General features: G+C 39.9%; 1 pseudogene; it reads left to right on the top strand.

Annotated features, from left to right (window-relative positions):
• The first annotated feature begins 13078 nt into the window (after positions 1-13078).
• Positions 13079-13357, top strand: LOC118548014 (small ribosomal subunit protein eS26 pseudogene; annotated as a pseudogene).
• The last annotated feature ends 5912 nt before the right edge of the window (positions 13358-19269 follow it).

Here is a 19269-nt window from a genome sequence, read left to right as displayed (position 1 = left end):
GAAAATCTGAACAAACAAGACCTTTTATGTTTCCCCATGTTTACTACAATTACCTCATACTCCTTAATGTATTCCCCCATGACTGCCCACTTTTCAACAAACCTATCTTCAATATACTCAGGTCTGTTTCTTTGGGTCTTCATTTCTTTATTAAGGCTCCCATGTTACATACAATTTATATTCAATTAATTTGTATGATTTTCCCATTAATCTACCTTTAGAATATTCACATCCAGGGACATCTGGGTGGCTCAGTCAGTCTGCTTTCAGCTTGAGTCATGATCCCAGGGTCCTGAGATTGAGTCTCACATTGGGCTCCCTGCTGCTCCACCCACCCTTGCTTGTGCTTGCTCACTCTCTTTCTCTCTCTCAAATAAATAAATATAAATAAATAAATAAATAAATAAATAAATAAATAAATAAATAAAATCTTTTTTGTTTTTTAAGATTTTATTTATTTGACAGAGAGAGACACAGCGAGAGAGGGAACACAAGCAGGGGGAGTGGGAGAGGGAGAAGCAGGCTTCCCGCGGAGCAGGGAGCCCGACACGGGGCTCGATCCCAGGCGCCCCAAATAAATAAAATCTTTAAAAAATATTCAGATCCAGCCAGAGACCCTAGAAGGGTAAGGAAAACTTTTTCCTCTCCAACAACAGAAAATGAAGTACAGCAATGGTTGGAATTCACTCATCTTACCCTGTTTCCCACCATCCTAAAGCTGCTGGCTTGATAGAATGGTATAACGGCCTTTGAAATACTCAGAAGTGGTGCCAGCTAGTGGCAATATCTTGCAGGGCTCGGCATGGATTTTCCAGGAGGATGTATATACCATGAATCTGCATTCAATATGGTACAGTTTCTCAGACAGTCAAGATTCATGGGTCCAGTAATTAAAGGGTAGAATTGGGAGCGGCACCGTTCCTTATTAATCCTAGTGACCTACTAGCAAAGTTTTTACTTCCTGTCCCTATGACCTATGCTTTTCTGGTCTAGAGATTTTTGTTCCCAAGGGAAGGATACTGGGATGTCTCGGTGGCTCAGTTGGTTAAGTGTCTGCCTTCAGCTCAGGTCATGATCCCAGGGTCCTGGGATTGAGTCCTGCATCAGTGAGAGCCTGCTGTTCCATCTCCCTCTGCTTCTCCCCCAACTTGTGTTCTCCCTTGCTCACTCTCAAATAAATAAATAAAATCTTAAAAAAAAAAAAAAGAAGAAGAAGAAGGAAGACAGATACTTCAAAAAGAAGACAAAGAGTGATTCCACTGAACTGGAAGTTAAGACTGCTCCCCAGCCATTTTGGGATCCTTATGTCTCCAAAACAACAAATAAAGGAGCCACTGTGTTGGCCTGGGTACCTGCTCCTAATTACCAATGGAAAATTGGACTACTAACCACAAGAGAATAAGGAAGAGGATGTTTGGACTGTAGGATATCCCTTAGGACATCACTTAGTATTACTATATTCTATAATTAAAGCCAATAAAAACCTACAACAACAAAGACAGACTATTCATGGTCCAGACTCTTTAGAAACGAAGGTTTGGTTATACCACCAGGTGAAGAACCACAACCAGCTGAGATGCTTGCTGAAGGCAAAGGGGATACAGAATGGGTAGTAGAAGATGGTGGGTATAAACACCAGCTGAAACCAAAGGAAGGAGGACTGTAAGAGTGATATGTATTTCTCTCCATTTTGTTATATGTTTGGGTAGTTGTGTGGGCTTATGTTTTATTTAGGTACCATTAACTTTACATCATAGTATCTCAGTTACAGGATAGCAAGGAAAAAAGTTAAGATCCCCCAAAGACTTTGTATCCTTTTCTGGGGAAAGAGTTAGTGAGTTTTTAGTTTTACTCAAAATAGTTGTATCATGTTAGGCAAAAGTAGGACATTGTTAATATCTTTATGTGGAGATTAAGTATGTTTGTTTTTTTTGGGAGGGAGGGGTAGAGGGAGAGAGAGAATCTTTTTTTCTTAAGATTATTATTTATTTGATTTTTTTAAAAGATTTTATTTACTTATTTGAGATAGAACACAAACAGGATGGAGGGGCAGAGGGAGAGAGAGAAGTAGACTCCCCACTGAGCAGGGAGCCTGATGCGGGGCTTGATCCCAGGACCCTGAGATCATGACCTGAGCCAAAGGCACCCCAAGAGTATTTATTTGAGAGAGTGAGAACATAAGTCAGGGGGATGGGTAGAGGGAGAGGGAAAAGCAGAATCCCTGCTGAGCAGGGAGCCCTCTGATGGGGGACTCAATCCCAGGACCCGGAGATCATGACCTGAGCCAAAAGCAGACACTTAACTGACTGAGCCACCTAGGCGCCCCTGGAGATTAGTATGGTTTAAGGAAATATATGAGTGCCAAGTTGACAAGAGATGAATTTATGATGGTAATTTTATATGTCAACTTGCCTGGGCCACAGCACCCATATATTTGGTCAAACATCAGCCTGTATGCAATTGAGAAGGTGTTTTTTGGAGGAGATCAACATCTAAATACACCTTTAGTAAAGTGGATTAACCCCCTTCATGTGGGTGGGTCTTATCCAATTAATTGAAGGTCTTGAGAGAGAACAGACTAAGGTTTCCTAAGAAAGAGGAAATTTTGTCTCCAGCCTGGTTTTGGATTTAAGTATGCAACTCTTCTGTGTCTCCAGTCTACCAGGCTACCCTTGCAGATTTTGGACTTGTCAGCCTCCATAATTACATGAGTCAATTTCTAAAAGTAAATCTCTCTGTCCTTAATAAACTGGCCCTTTAGAAAAAGGTTTTGCTGATCTGTATCCTAGTCACATGGCCTATATCACGAAAGTCGTCAGGGATTCCTAGTCAGAATAGTGTGATTTAAAATTTTCCTCAGGGGCGCCTGGGTGGCTCAGGCGTTAAGCGTCTGCCTTCCGCTCAGGTCATGATCCCAGGGTCCTGGGATCAAGCCCTGCATCAGGCTCCCTGCTCAGCAGGAAGCCTGCTTCTCCATCTCCCACTCCCCCTGCTTGTGTTCCCTCTCTTGCTGTGTCTCTCTCTGTCAAGTAAATAAATTCTTTAAAAACAAACAAAAGAAAACAAAACAAAACAAAACAAAAAAAACAGTGCTGTAGAGATAATTAAAAAAAATAAAATAAATAAAATAAAATCTTCCTCATTGTATTTATTCTTAAAAGCTCTACTAGGAATGCTAACTTTGAAATGTAAAGCCTAAAAAATATTTTTAAAAAAATGCAAAACACATAGACCAATGGAATAGAGCCCAGAAATAAACTTTTGCCTGTAGGTCAAATGATTTTAACAAGAATACAAAGACCATTCAATGGGGGAAAAGACAGTCTGTTCAACACACAGTGCTCGGAAAGTTGAATATCCACATGTAAAACAATGAATTTGGATCAAAGACCTAAACTTAAGAGCTAAAATTATAAATCTCATAGAGAAATGCTTCATGACAATAGATTTGTCAATGATTTCTTTGATGACACCAAAAGCAAAGGAAACAAACAAAAAATAGATTAAATGGAAGTACACCAAAATTTAAAACCTCTGTGTATCAGTAGTGTGGAAAAAAAACAAGCTGCAGAATGGGCGAAAATATTTGCAAATCATATATCTGATAAGTGGATAATATCCACAATATATAAGAATTCCTACAACTCAACAACCACCACCACCACCAAAATACCCTGGTTAAGAAATGGGCAAAGGACTGGAATAAACATTTCTCCAAAGAATATAAACCAATCAGTAAAAAATCAGTATACAATGAGATACCACTTTATACCCATTAGAGTGGCTATTACATTAAACAAAATAACAAAAACAGAATAACAAGTATTGGCAAGGATATAGAGAAATTAGAACCCTTGTGCTTTGCTGTTAGAAATGTAAAATGGTACATCTGCTATGGGAAACAGTGTTTCCTAAAAACAAAAAACAGAATTACCGTATGTCGCACGTATATGTAGTATACACATGCAACAGAATATTATTCAGTTTTAGAAAGGAAGAAAATTCTGACTCATGCTACAACATGGATGAATCTTGAAGACCTTATGTCAGTGAAATATGCCAGACAGCAAAGGACAAATATTATATGATTCCACTTATATGAAGTATCTAGACTAGTCAAATTCAAAGAGACAGAAAATAGAATAGTCATCCCCAGGGGCTGGGGATAAGGAGGAATGGGGAATTGTTATTTAATGGGTACAGAGTTTCAGTTTTCCAAGATGAAAAGAGTTCTGAAGATGTATGGTTGATGATTGCAAAGTAATGTGACACACTGAATGCCACTGAGTTGTACACTTAAAAATGGTTAAGATGGTAAATTTTATGTAATATGCATTTGAACACACACACACACACACACACAGATTTGTAACGCAAAGTATTATGACAAATAAGCAAATACTAGATTCCTGAAAATCAAGTCCAGATGCAAATTTTAAAGTACTAAAAAATGTGGGGCGCCTGGGTGGCTCAGTCGTTAAGCATCTGCCTTTGGCTCGGGTCATGGTCCCAGGGTCCTGGGATCGAGCCCCACATCGGGCTCCCTGCTTCGTGGGAAACCTGCTTCTCCCTCTCCCACTCCCCCTGCTTGTGCTCCCTCTCTCGCTGGGTCTCTCTCTGTCAAAAAAAAAAAAAAAAAAAGTACTAAAAAATGTCAGTATATTATACATGTCCAGGGAAACTGTTTTGGTTTTACTAATTACTTTTTAAGTTACTAGTAAAACATATTTATTTTTATCAACTATTATTTTTAATAATCAATTAATTCTGTTGATTATTAAAAATAAGTAAAAATTTTTTTTGGTCCCCCTCCCCTGGCCTCAACCATCATTAGTCCATTGATCCATACCTATGCTATGCTCAAATCTGACTCCCCTACCACTGAGATTCTGGTTCCCAACCCCCACACCATTCTTACCAGATACCAGGAATCTGGGCTCCCTGAAAGTTAATATGACATAAAACTTGGCCTCCCAACTCTTGATGATAAAGGTCATGTTAAACTATCCCTGATTCTTAGAGACAAGTTTTAAGCAAAATCAAGGAATATAAACAAGTATGTTTTAACAGAAGATTCATTATTACACAATTCACAGGATACCCATGATAATTTTCAGTGGGAAGGAGCAGGAAGGGTGCAAAATGGAGAAATAATATAAATAATGCAAAGAATGAACACCTACAGTTCACTTTTCCCAAAAGCAGGAATGACCTTCTGATACTTAACCTTATTTGTGGGCAACTTTTCAGATTCCCATGGTTCGGAAGATCTCTTGTTTGAAATTTCCCTTGATTGCATTTGCTCCAAACAGACAACACATGCTAGAGATGACATGTTTAGAGCAACGTAATCTCCAGTCCAAATGACTTGGCACGTGTCACTCCCCTTGAAACCTTTCATGACTCCTCTCTCTTTCCAATACTGTCCTCAAAACACTTCCCACTTCATACTCAAGAAACACTCCCCATTCCTCCATGGTCCTGTCACATCTAAATCTCAGGTCAGACTCTTGCCTCTAGCCCAGAACCTCTTTGTCTCCATCCTTGCATCAGTTTGGACAGTAAAAACTGCAGGAAGCCTCTCAGGAGGCTTTTGGAAGTAGAGACACCTTAACACAAAGCACATTCCTTATCCCAGTACTTCTACCTGAATTTCAAATAAACCCACCAATTAAACAAAATCTCTCTTCCACCAGAATGTCATCTCTAAGATAAAAGGGGTCTTATCTTCCTAACTTGTGATCTCCCACAACATACACACAAGTAACTGAATGCCTGCCCCCACACTGAGGATTCCACAACAATTTAATTGGATTAATCAGAGGTCTGCAACCCTTTTCTGTAAAGAGCCAGACAGTAAATATTTTAGGCTTTAAGAGCCGTAATTCTCTGTTGCAACTACTTTGCGCTCTTTAGTGCAAAAGAGCCATAGACAATGTGTAAATAAATGGACATAACTGTACTCCAATAAAATTCTACTTATGGACACTGAAATTTGAAGAAATCATATATTTTTTAAAAATTTTTCTCAACTACTTGAAAACACAAAAATAACTTTTAGCTACATGCCACATACATACAGGTAGCAATCTGGATTTGGCCATAAGTTGTACTTTACTGACCAATGATATAAATTAATAGAGTTTAAGTCAGTTCCAGATGTGTGTCTATGATCCCATTCCTTGTTTTTCTAGTTATCCTACAGACTTCTCCATGCATTCCCAGGGAACTACCCCAGTGGAAATCCTTCAGTGTGTGTCATGTGCCCCCCCCCTCCATTCTATGGGGCCTGTAAAACCATTAAACCCCATATCCTGCCTCTCCAATCTCGCTCCATGTTTGTGAGGCAGATCATTTTCCTTTTTGGCAGTATCTCCAAGTGATTAGTTTCCTGGTCTGTGAACTTCCATCAAATCCAACCCTTTATATACCCTGGAACCCTAACCCAATCATTGTCTTCCCTAAGAATCCCTACCTGGCTACCCTCTGCTAGGGTCCCAAACTCTACATTCCCAAACATGGCTGTACTTTGCTCACTGTCCTGTCATGGACAGCAGGCTGATTGCTTACCTTCTCTCTTTTCCTAATCAGCTCCCCACAAGAGCCATAGATATTGTACCAACAATTCCACAAATGGGCTGGCAAAAAGTGAATTTTCAATCACTATTATATAACTAATGACTCTCACTGCTGGGAAACACATTATACTTAAAAAAAAAAGAAGAAGAAAACTGAAATAAAATGGAAATCATTTGGTATATGTGACATCATTGCTAATGAGACAGGGACTAAGTTTAGTATAGTACACTTAGGAGAGGGGTGTCGCCAGGCAAAACTAAGGAATCCAAGCAGCAGTGGCTCAATGGTACTAACAGATGAGCTGGGGAGAGTACCATCATGACTGAAACTTGCTAGCAACCTGGCTCACAGAATATGGAGCTCCAGCCCCAAAGGTGAGAGCCTTATCTCTGGAACTAGCTACCTGTGATACTGTGATTTAGAATAAGAAATATATAGTTGGGGCGCTTGGGTGGCTCAGTTGGTTAAATGTCTGCCTTTAGCTCAGGTGATGATTCCAGGGTCCTGGGATATAGCCCCGCATCGGGCTCCCTGCTCAGCGGGGAGTCTGCTTCTCCCTCTGCCCCTGCTTGTGCTCTGTCAAATAAGTAAATAAATAAATAAAATCTTAAAAAATAAATATATAGTTGATCTTCATCCCCCTTTCTGTCACAGAGCTCCTAAAATTCTTGGAATTTCCTGCGATGAGATTGATAAAAATACCTTCTGTGATGTTAATGAGATAACACTGGAAGGCCCGGAAGAATGGGGGCTGGTTTGGATGCCAGGAGGATCATGTGATTAGAAGGTTGGAATCTGGGGTGCCTGGGTGGCTCAGTCATTAAGCATCTGCTTTAGGCTCAGGTCATGATCCCCGGGTACTGGGATCAAGCCCCGCATCGGGCTCCCTGCTCTGCGGGAAGCCTGCTTCTCCCTCTCCCACTCCCCCACTTGTGTTCCCTCTCTCGCTGTATCTCTCTCTGCCAAATAAAGAAAATCTTTTTTTTTTTCTTAAAGGTTGGAATTTTCAGTCCCATCTCCCTAATGTTGGGGGAGGGGAGACAAGCTGAAGATGGAATCAATTTCCAATAGCCAATGATTTAATCAATCACTCCTATGTAATAAAAGCTCCATAAAACCCCACAAGGATAGGGTTAGGAGAGCCTCCAGGCTGTTAAAACAATGCTTCCGTGTGCCATTGTGCTGGGCCCAAACTCCATGGATAAACAAGTTCCTTTGTTAGGGACCTCACGATATGTATCTTTTCATCTGGCTGTTGATTCCTATACTTTATATCCTTTGTGATAAACTGGCAATCTAGTGAATAAACTAGAGTCCTGTGAGTCAATCTAGCAAATGAATCCAACCCAAGGAGGAGGTCATAGGAATCTGATATATAGCCAGTTGGTCAGAAGCACAGGGGACAACCTGGAGTTGGCAACTGGCATATGAATTAGGGGGCAGTCTTTTGGGTCTGAATCCTTAACCTGTGGACTCTGATGCTGTCTCTGGGGAGATGGTGTCAAAATGGAGTTGAATTATACGTCACTCAGCTAGTGCCCGTGAGTTGCTTGATGATGTGGGAAAAAACTCCCCACACATTGTAATTGAGTGCCGGAGAATATAATACCCAACATTCAGCCCCCGTGAGTACCACTCTCCTTCATCTCCCACACCAACACCAGCTTCAGAACTCCACTGGTCAGGAGAGAAAGTCAAAGGGGTGGGGAACTGAAAGAACTGGTTAACTTGTGGGCTTCCCTTCAAGTACTCCAAACATGGTTTTTTGTCTGAGCTTATTTTCTAGCACATTCTCTGAAAAGAGTAAGGAAACCGATACACAGGCAATTTAAGTGACTTGCCTATGTTCCCACACCTTTTTTTTCCCCCTATTATTATCATAAGGCTAAGAAAATCACAAGCACATGCCAGTGAATCAGCAAGAATTAGACCAGACAGTACTACAGATGTGGAAGATGTTAAGATGCTTAAGAAGAATTTACTAAAGAATGTGAAGAGGGGTGCCTGGCTAGCTCAGTTGGTGGAGCACATGACTCTTGATCTCAGGGTTGTGGTTCGAGCCCCATGTTCGGTGTAGAGATTACTTAAAAAATAAAAGGAATATGAAAGAACATGAAATGATAGGAAGGGATATTAGAATAAATTATCACTTGTTTATAGAGACGGTCACTGATTCAAAGGCTCAATCATCATTATTAGTTATACAGGTGAAATGTTTGACCACTGAACTCAGTTAATGACAGAAACTCCTGAAATAATTCCACTGAATAAAGATGTTCTGGTAACATAAGGAAGAGTTGCAAAAATTAAGACATGATTTTGAAGGGTACTGTCTACCATTTAGTCAAAGAATGAAAAAGGAAGACTTGGAAAGAGAACAAAGGGTTGGATAAATAGCAACAGATAGTGCAATCTCAATGTACTACACAATGAATTGAAGCATCATGTAGTGACATTTTCTGAATTGAGAACTTTCAATAAGCTGAAAATAAAAAATATTTAAAAGAGGGGCATCTGACTGGCTTAGTCAGTAGAGCATGTGACTATTAATTTCAGGGTCACAGGTTCAAGCCCCTTGTTGGGCATACAGCCTACTTTAAAAAAATGATTAAAAGAGTAGGAGAAACTCTTGATTACCTTGGGTATCCCGAAGACCATTTTCCTCCACCTGACAGAAATGTTAAAGAGAAAAAAAATTCAAGAATCAACTGCATAGGAGCACCTGGCTGGATCAAATGGAAGAGTATGAAACTCTTGATCTTGGAGTCAGGGGTTCAAGTCCCATGGTGGGTGTAGAGATTATTAAAAAATAAGTAAACAAACTTAAAAAAAATCAACTGCATAACTGACAGCACTGCGTGAAATGTTACAGATTCATATAAATAGATTAGATGCTACACATGGTCCGTGTCAAAACTAGTGATTCCTTTTAGCCACCTTCTATTGAGCTGCTGTTACTTAATGGAATTGCCTGGAGACATCCAGAAGATCCTACCCAGATAAGATTGAAAACATTCCATCAGTGAAAGGATGGTCTCTTTTTCACAAAGTACTTAAAGAATCTTGTCATTCAAGGATAATGGAAGCACTGAGGACTACTTGGACAAAGAACATATTTGCAAATCAAAGCAATACGCCATCTTCCTTTTATCATTAAAATGCAACATGCCACAGGGGCACCTGGCTAGCTGAGTCAGTAGAGCATATGACTCTTGATCTCTGGGTTGTAAACTCAAGCCCATGTTGGGTGTAGACATCACTTAAAAAATGAAATCTTAAGGGTGTCTGGGTGGCTTAGCTGGTTAAACATCCTCCCTCTCAGATCATGATCCCAGAGTCCTGGGAGCGAGCCCCGCATTGGGGTCCCTGCTCAGCGGAGAACCTGCTTCTCCCTCTCCCTCTGCTGCTCCCCCAGCTTGTGTGTGCTCTCTTTCTCTGTCAAATAAATAAATAAATAAATAAATAAATAAAATCTTAAATAAAAGGCATATGCCACAATCTATTATTTATTTTAAATTATTTTAAAATGATCTTCTCTCATTCAGTCAGTGCTTTAGAGTTTTAAACTGTATGGACAAGAATGCAAGTAAAAATATTCTAGGCTTGGGACGCCTGGGTGTCTCAGTCATTAAGCGCCTGCCTTCGGCTCAGGACCTGATCCAGGGGTCCTGGGATTGAGCCTCTTCCGGGGGCCTGGGATTGAGCCCCGCATCGGGCTCCCTGCTCCGCGGGAAGCCTGCTTCTCCCTCTCCCGCGCCCTCTGCTTATGTTTCCTCTCTCGCTGTGTCTCTCTCTGTCAAATAAATAAATAAAATCTTTAAAAAAAATATTCTAGGCTTAATCATTATAAAATAATGAACTTTACTTCATGTAATATTCTTTGGAAAATTCTTTAATTTATGATGTTGCTAATGTAATATTTTCCATTTAAATTTCAGCAGGTTTTATGCATTTAAGTTCCATTTATGGCTCAACTCTTTTATATTTAGGAATTATAATACTACATATATTAGTATATACATACATATATATATATCTCTAACAGATCAAAAGATGCTCAACATCACTCATCATGAGGAAAATGCACATGAAAACTACAGAGAGCTATCACCTCACACCTGTCGGAATGGCTAAAATAAAAAACAAGAAACAACAGGTGTTAGCGAGGATTCAGAGAGAGGGGAACTGTCTGTACTATTTGTTCCTGGGAATGCAAACTGATTATATCCACTCAGGAAAACAGTTCGGAGATTCCTCAAAAGGCTAAAAATAGAGCTACCCTATAATCCAGTAATTGCACTACTAGGTATTTATCCAAAGGATACAAACATACTAATTCAAAGGGATACATGTACCCCCTTGTTGTAATGAACACTAGGTGTTGTATGGAAGCATTGAATCACTATATTGTACACCTAAAACTAATATTACACTGCGTTAACTGGAATTTAAATAGAAACTTTAAGAAAAAAATTCATTTCTGGAGCACCTGGGTAGCACAGTCCATTAGGCATCCAACTCTTGGTTTCAGCTCAGGTCCCGATCTCAAGATCATGAGATCGAGCCCGGAGTCAGGCTCCACACTCAGAGCAGAGTCCGCTTAGGATTCTCTCTCCTTCTCCTTCTGCCCCTCTGCTTGTGATCTCTCTCTCTCAAAATAAATAAATCTTTTAAAAAAAATTTCCTTTCTGGGACACCTGGGTGGCTCAGTCGGCTAAGTGGCTGCCTTCTGCTCAGGTCATGATCTTGGGGTCCTGGGATCGAGCCCCAAGTCCTTCTAGCTCCTTGTTCAGCGGGGAGTCGGCTTCTCCCTCTACCTCTACCCTCCCCCACACTGTGCTTGTGCTAATGAATAAAATCTTAAAAAAATAAAAAACTAAAAGAAACCTTCATTTCTGATAATGTATAGATGGAACAGGACGACTCAGAAATTTCTGGAGATGGTGATCTATCTTCTGAGAATTTAAACTAAGGACATAGGGCACCTGGGTGGCTCAGCTGGGACAGCCTGCTTCTCTCTCTGCCTGCTACTCCCCTGCTTGTGCTGTCTCTGTCAAATAAATAAATAAAATCTTTTTTTTTTTGAGACTTTATTTATTTGACAGAGAGACACAGCGAGAGGGAACAGAAGCAGTGGGAGTGGGAGAGGGAGAAGCAGGTCTCCCGCTGAGCAGGGAGCCCGATGCTGGGCTCGATCCCAGGACCATGAGAACCATGAGATCATGACCTGAGCCAAAGGCAGACGCTTAACAACTGAGCCACCTTGGCACCCCAATAAATAAAATCTTAAAAAAATAATCTATTTAAAAACAAACAAAGGACATGGGCAGAATGAAAGAAAAATATTTATAAAATATCCTTTGCCCTCTTAAATAAAACAATATAACATTGTTATTACCTCCATATTACCTCCTTTATTCATTTAACTTGAAAAACATGTATTTTTCTCCTATTGCAGAGACTGGTTGTCGACACAAAAAGTATCACATGGACTCTGATCTCATGTTCACTATCCCACAGGAAATGTTGGATCCAGCTTGGAAAAAAATGCACATATGCCTTTTATGGGAAACTGTGTGGCAGCCCCATGGAAGATTGTCAGGGCCTTGGCACAGGACTCTGGGCTTCTTCTGTCACCCAAGGCTCAGGCAGACAAGCTACCACCCTCATGAGGGGACACTCACCTGACAGGGTTCCTGCAGCTTCCCTGAGCCAAGGTCACTTCAGACCCTGGGTGCTAGCAAGTATTCTTCATCCCCCAAAACCAAGCCCCTTTCACTTTCCAGAAAACTGCATTTTCTGTGACATTTTTTAAAGTTTGATATTAAACCTATGATGCCCGCATTGTGCACCTCTGGTCTTTCAACCAATGGGAAGGAAGGGCAACAGGAGATGAAAACGGAGGGGAAAAAAGAGGAGAGAAGCCAAAACAGGGAAGAAGATTCTGGGAAAGAGGGCTATCCATGTGGAAAAAGGCAATGCAAATAGGGAATGGAGGAAGGCAAACCAAACCTGTGTGACTAGACTGGGATTGAAAGTATCATTATAAACACATGGAAAAATACATGCACACATGCAGGTTTATATATCTATATATCTATACACAGATCCTCCTCAACTTATATTGGGGTTATGTCCTGATAAAGCTGAGCTGAAAATATTGTAATGTTTAAGACACCTAACCTACCAAACATCATAGCTTAACCTAGCTTACCTTAAACATGTTCAGAACACTTATATTAGCCACCAGTTGGGAAAAATCACCTAATGCAAAGCCTATTTTACAACAAAGTGTTGAATATCCCATGTAACTTATTGAGTACTGTACAGAAAATGAAAAACAGAATGGTTGCATGGGTCCAGACTGCATGGCTGACTGGTAGCTATGGCTCCCAGCCACTGTCCTGCATCATGAGAGAGTATCATGCCTCGTATCACTAGACTGGGAAAAGATCAAAAATAAAATTTGAAGTACTGCTCTCAGGTTCTTGCTTCCAAGATGCCCACGGAAAGAAGGAACCATGATTGTGCCAAAAAGGGCCACTTGCAGCCCATTCTCTGCACCATCTGCAACCATTGTATGCCCAAGGATAAGGCCATTGAGAAGTTCGTTATTGGGAACATAGTAGAGGCCACCGCCATCGGGAACATTTCCAAAGCGAGGGTCTTTGATGCCTATGTGTTTCCCAAGCTGTGTGTGAAAATCCATTACTGTGTGAGCTGTGCCATTCACGGCAAGGTGGTTAGGAGTTGCTCTGGTGAAACATGGAAGGACTGAACACCACCACCCCAATTTAGATCCGTGGGTGCTGCCCCACCACCTCCACCAAAACCCATTTAAGGAGCTGAGTCCTTAAAGACTGAAGGAAAAGTGTTCCAGGAAAAAAAATAAAATGGAAATTATACTATAAAAAATTTTGAAGTATGATTTCTTCTAAATGAGTATTGCATTCACACCACTGTAAAGCTGAAATATAATGTCAAACCATTGTAAACTGGGGACTATCATATTTATGTACAACTACATATAATCATATATATAGTTATATACATAGCTATATCTATATATCTTTTTTTTTTAAAGATTTTATTTATTTATTTGACAGAGACACAGCGAGAGAGGGAACACAAGCAGAGGGAGTGGGCGAGGGAGAAGCAGGCTTCCCACAGAGCAGGGAGCCTGATGCGGGGCTCGATCCCAGGACCCTGGGATCATGACCTGAGCCAAAGGCAGACGCTTAACGACTGAGCCACCCAGGTGCCCCTATATCTATATATTTTTATTTGAAAGGACATAAAAGCAATATTACTAGCACTGAGACCTTATTTTCTAAACACCTTTCCCCTATGCCTACTTTTTTATTTATGAATTTGAATGGCTAATATAGTCACATGTTGAAAGATCAAAATGTACAAAATGACATACCATGTAAAGTCTGCCTTCCATGCCCGATGACCATATATCCCCATTTTCCTGGTGAAGACTCATTTTACAACTGCTGTCCTGGCATAATAATGAATAGTTCCTTCTTTCTCTCAGGAGTGTGCTATTTTGGACGATAATTATACCAACACTCTACTTGGAGCCCTCTCCCTTCACCATGCTGTCATGGTGTCTTATGTCAAGACATAAGAGTCACTTGTGTTGGGCGCCTGGGTGGCTCAGATGGTTAAGCGTCTGCCTTCGGCTCAGGTCATGATCTCAGGGTCCCTGGGATCGAGTCCCGCATCGGGCTCCCTGCTCCTTGGGAGCCTGCTTCTCCCTCTGCCTCTCTCTCTCTGTCTCTAATGAATAAATAAATAAAATCTTAAAAAAAAAAAAAAGAGTCACTTGTGTTATCAGTGTCTGTGTATACTTCTGGAGGAATTCTATGTGTATGTAAGTAAATACATACATAAATAGTTTTTTTGTTTTGTTTTAACCAATTGAGCCACACAGGCATCCTCCCCTTTTTTTCAAGAATTTGTCAGAGAGAGAGAGAGAGAGAGAGCACAAGCAGGGGGAGCGGCAAGCAGAGGGAGAGGGAGAAGCAGGCTATCTGCTGAGCAGGGAGCCCGATTCTGGACTTGATCCCAGGACCCTGCGATTATGACCTGAGCTGAAGGCAGATGCTTAACCGACTGAGCCACCCAGGTGTCCCCTGTTTGTTTGTTTTTTTAATTTTAAAGAAATGGGTATATTCATGCTATTTTTAAGTTTATTTTGAAGCAAACTTACCTATAGAGAAATTGCAACAATATTAAAAAGAATTCACATTTACCCTTTACCTAGACTCACTAATTCTAAATATTTTGCCACATTTGGTTTGTCATGTTTTGAGCCACCATCACTTTCACCTGGATTGCAGTTTCCAGGCCCCTCCCTCTCTCAGCCCTCCTTCTAAATAATTTGGGAAAATTAATACACAAAGGAAGACTCTAAGAGGACAATATTGAAAACTTCATGGAATAGAACACTGGCAGAAAATGATAGCAAAGAAAGGGGAGTGTTGAGGCGGTAGAGAGTGGGGGGTACATAAGGAAGCCTTGTAATCCTAATTTTGAGAATCAAAGAATTACACAATCAGTAGATATATAGATGCTTTACCTGTGATTGATATCAAGCACTGAAAATGTCCTTTCTCCCAGGAGCCCTTTATAAACTTAGTAACACATGTACGATGCACTAGGTGGCATAGGAAAAAAAAAAAAAAGCTGAAATTTTAGCTTTTCCTGCCTTAACTCTGAATAACTTCAGTACAAGCCTTCATACACAATTCTATTTAAGTCAACAAAGAAAATAATCATGTGGGATTTTGCCTTACTGTGTTCACAGTCCAATAAAGAATTAGAACTAGTTAATGAAATTTGAATTTAAATAGTAAGAAAATAACTACAGCTAAACCGCAAGTCTCTGTCCCTCAGTCTGCACCCAAACCTCCTGCTAGATATGCACAAATCTATTGACAATAGTCATTTATCAGTTTTCACATGGCTGAGTGTAAGGGTCTTGTCTAGTCTTACTTTTAAGTGTAAGGGTCTGAGGATACACACACTTAGAAGTTCATGGCAGCAATGTTGGTGATAACTGTACACTACACAGGACCCAAAAAATCATCAGGTACAGAAGGGCCCCATCTACTTTGGGATTTATTTATATATCATATAAAATGGCATCATTCATACATATATAGATATATTTAATATCACTATGTACACAGATATGCATAATTGTTGGTATTAGATATATAGTGGTGATAGATATTGATAATGATAGAATACTGTCTAGAGATGAAAATGAAAAATTGGAGCTACATACAGCATAGATAAATATTGAAAACTTAACAGCCTTACTTTGGAGACGTGGGTTTAGTTCCAGACTACTGCAACAAAGTAACTACCACAATAAAGTGAGTCAAATGAATTTTTTGGTTTTCCAGTACATATAAAAGTTATGTTTACACTATACTGTAGTTTAAGTGTGCAATAGCATTATGTCTAAAAAAAAGTATATACCTTAATTTAGAAAAATATTGCTAAAAAATGCTAACCATCATCTTAGCTTTTGGTGAGTCATAATCACTGTCATAGATCATTGTAACAAAAAATTTAAAGTTTTAAATTTTATGGATGTGACACAGAGACATGGAGTAAGCAAGTGCTGTTGGAAAAATGGCATGGGTACAGTTGCTTGTTGCAGGGTTGTCACAAATCTTCATATTGTAAAAAATGCAATGTTTGGGGCTCCTGGCTGGCTCAGTGGGAAGAGCATGAAACTCTTGAGCTTGGGATTGTGAGTTCGAGCCCCATGTTGGATGTAGAGATTACTAAAAATAAAATAAACTTAAAAAATGCAATGTCTGTGAAGCACAATAAAATGAGGTATGCCTATAGTAAGTGGGAAAAAAACAAAAAAATATGCATTTAAGAGTGAGTAAACTATAAACTCTATAACTTAACTATGTAATCTCAAGGGATAAAACTGTAAAGACCACATGGCAGATTCATCTCCGTTGGAAGACATCAAGATTGGGAAGGGATGGAGAAAGAAGGTGATAAATCATTTTACGGGGGAAAAATTTACCCTCCCTGGATCACAGTTGTTAATCCTTTAACAAATGTGTCCTAAGTAGGCTTGAAAATTTTTCAGTCCTCAAAATAAGAAGTATCAGAGAAGTTTTGCTGAAAAGTCTTGCTTTGCATTTATTTCACTTTTTTTCTGTTTAATAGTATATGAAGATCTTCAATAAAAGCTGTAATTGCTCCTCCCCACCCTGCAAAAAACCAGAAGATTGAGAAGGGATACCCAATGGTTATGAGAAACCCAGGGATCTTTCTTAAGATTCTACATCACTGTTACTTCCACTCCCTTACCTGGAAAATTAGTTGGGATCTCCTTAGACTAACAGAAGAAAGACTCATTCTTGAGTGCAAATAGACACGATTCCCAGCTTACTCTGCAGCAATACATTCTGGGAGTGGCTACAACTACTCTAGGATCCCTGTTTTTCAAGCATATAAAAGCATCCACCTGCTTCCCTATTAATTCCCCCAAATAAGCCTCAGGGCAAACTGTTCACCTGCTAATGTCAATCTTCTTAAACATGGCTGCCTCAGAAACCTTCACAAAGCTGAACTTGGATTTCCAGTTCCATTGACTTTGGATCCCATCCAGTCTTGCACTAAGGCAATCCTGTCAGAAGAGCATTACAGTTGGAATATTTTAACTGTCTTTAGATCTATGCTAATCCCAGAATTTGTGAGTGTCCACACCAGGCAACTTGTGGATATCTCTGCTCCGTCAGTTAGAAGCTCTTCTGAGATGGAAAGGTTTATAATGTACCTCTAGGGCATGCTCATTAAATCCCTAGTTGGAAGGGTGCCACACCTGGGTAACTCTCCCAAACAAATCTTAAACAGCAACTGACTTACAACATAACCACAAAGCATTAGCTATCTAAATGCTCTCTGAGCTGAGCTCTGTTTCAGGGACTTGAGATTTGGAGGAGAGCCTAGTCCAGTGCTTTTCAAAGTATAAGGAGCTTTGGAATCACTGGAGACCATATGGATTCTGATTCAGTAGATCTGGGGTGAGAGCTGAGATTTGCATTTCTAACAAGACTCCAGCTGATTCCAATGGTGCTTGTTCGCAAACCTCACTTAGAGTAACAAGGATTTAGCATCCTACTTAAGGTTGTACTTGTCAGGGAGACATATCTAGATAGAATCCTAATTTTAACTAAACTGCGGTGGGATCTTGAATAAGTCCTTTCCCTCCAGAGTTGAGTTTATGATTAACCCCCCTCCCACATCTGCCTTGATGGAGTTTGAGTATGTAAAGCACTCATTTACATGTTAAACTAAGCTTCAGTTCTGTACTCTCAGACTTGGTACATTTCAATGATTTTCTCTATCCCTGTCAGTGAACCCCAGTCTCACTCACTGGTCGCACTATTACTTCTCTCAGAGTGTGGTCCTCAGATCCACCCTGGCACTTGTTAAAAACAAATTCTCAGGCCCCAAACCAGACCTAGTGAATTAGAAACCTGGGTGGGGGTTTCACTCTATGTCTTAATAAGCCTTCAGATTATGCTGATACACACTCAAGTGGGAGGACAATTGCCTTTGCCAGAGGGATATAGCAGAGTCAAGCAGAACCACTGGAAAAAATAAAATATCCAAACATTATATTTATAATTGCACAATATTATAATTGAAATGATAATTGCTTTATTGATATGAAAAACGTTTCTTTTTTTTAAAGATTCATTTATTTACTTGAGAGAAAGAGAGCATGAGTGGGAGGAGCAGAGGGAGAATGAGAAACTCAAACACACTTCATACTGAGTGCGGAGCCCCACATAGGGCTTGAACTTATGACCCTGAGATCACAACATGAGCCGAAATCAAGAGTTGGCCGCTTAACCGACTGTGCCACCCAGGCGCCCCAAAAATGTTTCTGAAATTAAGTTAAGAAAATTTTTCTAAGCATCTCTAACAGATAGAGGAGGTGGTGAACTTGACAGGGCATATATGTAAGTAGAGGGTAAGGAGTGAGAAGCTAGAGACATAGATTTCTACTCACATAAGAGAAAGTACCTTCAGTGACTGGTTAAAGGGGCAGAAAATTCTAAGACAGCTTCACATACACTGAAGTTGAGAATTACAAAGAGAAAAGCTGTAACACACTGTTCAAAATACAAGTATATCAGTCAGAAAGTAATGCAATAATATGCGTTTTTGTCCCTTGGAAAGGGGAGATACAGATGGGAAAGATGGAACATTTTATAAAAAACTTGATTTCCAGGGTGCCTGGCTGGCTCAGACTAGACTGTGCAACTCTTGATCTCGGGGCTGTGAAATTAAGCCTCATGTTGAGCATAGAGATTATTAAACAACAACAACAACACACTTGATTTCCTGCATGCACACACACACAAAACTGAAATAAACAACAATATACTGATATATTGTACAAAACCCACAATCTTTTAAGATAAAGTAAGTGGCACTGTGGCAAATTTGCTCTAAGCCCTTGACTCTGCCCTATGTGAGAGACAGACTTCAGAGAAAAGTGATAGAGTGATGGAATTAAAACTCTGAATATTTTTTTATAATAGGGGTCTCATTAAAATAACAAAATTAACTCTACCATCACTTACTGAAAAATATCTCAAACGTTTTGACAAATATGTTAAAAACAACACAAGA

This window comes from Halichoerus grypus, chromosome 8 (genome assembly GCF_964656455.1).
Source record: "Halichoerus grypus chromosome 8, mHalGry1.hap1.1, whole genome shotgun sequence".
Taxonomy (NCBI): Eukaryota; Metazoa; Chordata; class Mammalia; order Carnivora; family Phocidae; genus Halichoerus; species Halichoerus grypus.
The sequence above is the reverse complement of the archived record's forward strand: the minus strand, read 5'-3'. Positions and strand labels throughout refer to the sequence as shown.